Source organism: Pseudorca crassidens, chromosome 2 (assembly GCF_039906515.1).
Source record: "Pseudorca crassidens isolate mPseCra1 chromosome 2, mPseCra1.hap1, whole genome shotgun sequence".
Taxonomy (NCBI): domain Eukaryota; kingdom Metazoa; phylum Chordata; class Mammalia; order Artiodactyla; family Delphinidae; genus Pseudorca; species Pseudorca crassidens.
In genome coordinates, this window is record NC_090297.1 from 49,425,240 (window position 1) to 49,428,322 (window position 3,083).

General features: G+C 46.5%; 1 pseudogene; it reads right to left on the reverse strand.

Annotated features, from left to right (window-relative positions):
• Positions 1-322: 322 nt before the first annotated feature.
• On the reverse strand, positions 323-1,236 carry LOC137210566 (hypoxanthine-guanine phosphoribosyltransferase pseudogene; annotated as a pseudogene).
• Between the last annotated feature and the right edge of the window lie 1,847 nt (positions 1,237-3,083).

Genomic DNA, 3,083 nt, shown 5'->3' on the forward strand with positions numbered 1-3,083 from the left:
CGATGAGGACGCAGTGAGAAGATGGCTGCCTATGAACGAGGAGCTCGCTCTCACCAGACCCCAGATCTGCCGGCACCTTGATCCTAGACTTCCCAGCCTCCAGAAATGTTATAAGAACCCACGGCAAACACGAGAGGCCCCGAAGGAATGTGTGATGGATCTTCCTGAAACGTTATTGCCTGGATCCAGTGAGATCTTCGCCTCTGGGAAGCAGCGGGAAAAGGTCTGTGTCAGCTGCCATGCGAGCGGATGAGAACAGGATATGAACCACAATCGACATGGCTTGATACAATTTCAATATTGTCATTCAATAGTGGTGTGGTTTAAGAGATTTTTCATTCACAAGTCAAACAACGATCCACCCAAAGGGAAATGATAGTCTACAGGCTCATAGTGCAAATGAAGAGCTCGGGAATGCAGCAACTGACCTTTCTAAAATACAAAACGGATGAAATTCTTAGAAGATACATGTAACAAGCTCTACTAAGCAGCTGGCCACAGAACTAGAACATCTGATAATTTTCCTGGTGATTCACTGGGACTCCAGATGTTTCCAAACTCAACTTGAACTCTCATCTTAGTAGGCTTCGTATTTTCCTTTTCCAGTTTCGCTAATGACACAAACACGATTCAAATCCTTGAAGTAGTCATTATAGTCAAGGGCATATCCTACAACAAACCTGTCTGGAATTTCAAATCCACCAAAGTCTGGTCTACATGCAACACTTTGAGGGGTCCTTTTAACAGGCAAGCTTGCAACCTTGAGCATCTTTGGATTATGCTGCTTGACCAAGGAAAGCAAGGTTTGCACTGTTCTGCCAGTGTCAATTATATCTTCAACAATCAAGACATTCTTTCCAGTTAAAGTTGAGAGATCATCTCCACCAATTACTTTTATGTCACCTGTTGACTGGTCATTACAGTAGCTCTTCAGTCTACTAAAATCTACAGTCATAGGTATAGATCTGTCACTATTTCTCTTCAGTGCTTTGATGTAATCCAGCAGCTCAGCAAAGAATTTATAGCCCCGCTTGAGCACAGAGGGCCACGATGTGATGGCCTCCCATCTCCTTCATCACATCTTGAGCCAGCCGTTCGTTCCTGTCCATAATTAGTCCATGAAGAATAAACACCTTTTCCAAATCCTCAGCATAAACGATTAGGTATACCATATACATCTAGGTCATAACCTGGCTCAACATCATTAACCACGACGCTGGGGCTGCGGGCTGCCATAACGGAGCCAGCTGGCGCGCGGGCTGAGGGCAGTATGGGGAGAAGCCAGCGGGGCCGAGCAGAAGGCGGGGCCGCGCAGGAAAGGAGAGTGCTCCGCCCGAGCGCTCTTCGCCACCGCCGCCGCTCAAAGCGCAGGCGCCTGTATTTGATTTTTAAGAAGGATACAGTGGTGTAATCTTCTTACAGCTATTGTATATCAGAGGATACCTTTGTGTTGACTTTTTGCATAAAAGACATCTTCGTGAGTATTCAATTCTTGAATCAACTATGTGATCCCATTCTTCAAAGCACTGAATTCCAGAAATCTAGGTAGAGAATGACTGATACTTTTACTTTGTAAAAATGAAAATCTCTTGCCTGGAAGCCTATAGGGTCTAAAACACATCTTTATCCTCATGTATAAGGATATCTCGCCTAAGAACATGTGGAGATGTAGTGGGTGCTGGGACAGAAAGCCATGACCTTTTATGTATGTCAAGGGCCGTGACGTTTGGAGTAAAATGTGGAGGGGAGGTCATGATCCCAGGGCTGAGTTCCCACTCCCAGCCCACATGCTGGGGAGAAGCTTTCTTCTTGGAAAGGTCTTGCAGAAAAGCACCTGTGTAGGCGCAGCACCTAAATAACCAGTACAGTTGACGAAGCTCATATGTGAGGATTGAGCCACCCATACTTAGAGAAGTGTTAGACACAACAGGGTCTGTTCTCTCTTTATAATTTGTAGTAGGACAATGTAAGAACATGTATATCTTTGTGCTATTGTTGCTCTGCTGTGCTCTGATGAGTTTGTCCCTTTTACATAACAGGGGAAGGGCACATCCTTGAGGATAGCCAGAGTAGACTTCTACGAAGACAGTGACTATGCCCCTGGATCCTTACAGGAAAAGGCAGATTCTGAGATATGAAAGGAAGGCTTGAGGGAAAGCCCTTAGCATGGAAGGAAGAGGGAACTCCTTCCTTACCTGGGGACTTTAAGACCTGAGCTTTGGCATCCCAGGAGACCATGACATAAACTTAGAGGAACTCCTAGAAAATGGAAGAAAAGTAGTCTTGACCACTGGGTGTCTGAAAATGAGCTAAGGAGGGAAGTGATTCTTAAAGGGGTCCCTTGATGTTGCACTTGGGACTGGGTTTTAGGCTCTGAAAGACAATTTATCTGGTAGCCACAACTGATTTTCTCTGAGTTTAAATATTACTCCACCATTGCTAAGCCTTCCATAAAAAAGGGAAGAGCTGGATTCACACTGTGGGTAGGGCACCAACACGGAGAGTCGTGGCTGGAAGACACAGGACAGTGGCTGTAGCTGCCTGAGGAACATCAGGATCCTAAAGCCACAGGATGAACTCAGCAGTGGCTGGCCTGGGCTGTTTTCTGTGGTACTGAGAATCTGTGAGCCAAGCAATGGTAGAGATGCCGGCCAGGACCAAGACTGGGACAGGGCCTCTTCCAGAGACATGGGAGAGATAGTAACCTAAAAAGTTCAGTTGAGGTTCTGCTTCTTAGACAGTGAGGCCATAGAGCCATAAGACTTCAGGGGTAAGTTATTATTAAAGAAGAATTGTTAAAGAATAATATGTTCTCATTTGTACCTATGTGATGGGGAAGCTTGGGGATACACAGATTATACTTTTCATTAAAAAATGTTGCCCAGGGCTTCCCTGGTGGCGCAGTGGTTGAGAGTCCGCCTGCTGATGCAGGGGACACGGGTTCGTGCCCCGGTCCGGGAAAATCCCACATGCTGTGGAGCGGCTGGGCCCATGAGCCATGGCTGCTGAGCCTGCGTGTCCAGAGCCTGTGCTCCGCAACAGGAGAGGCCACAACAGTGAGAGGCCCGCGTACCACAAAAAAA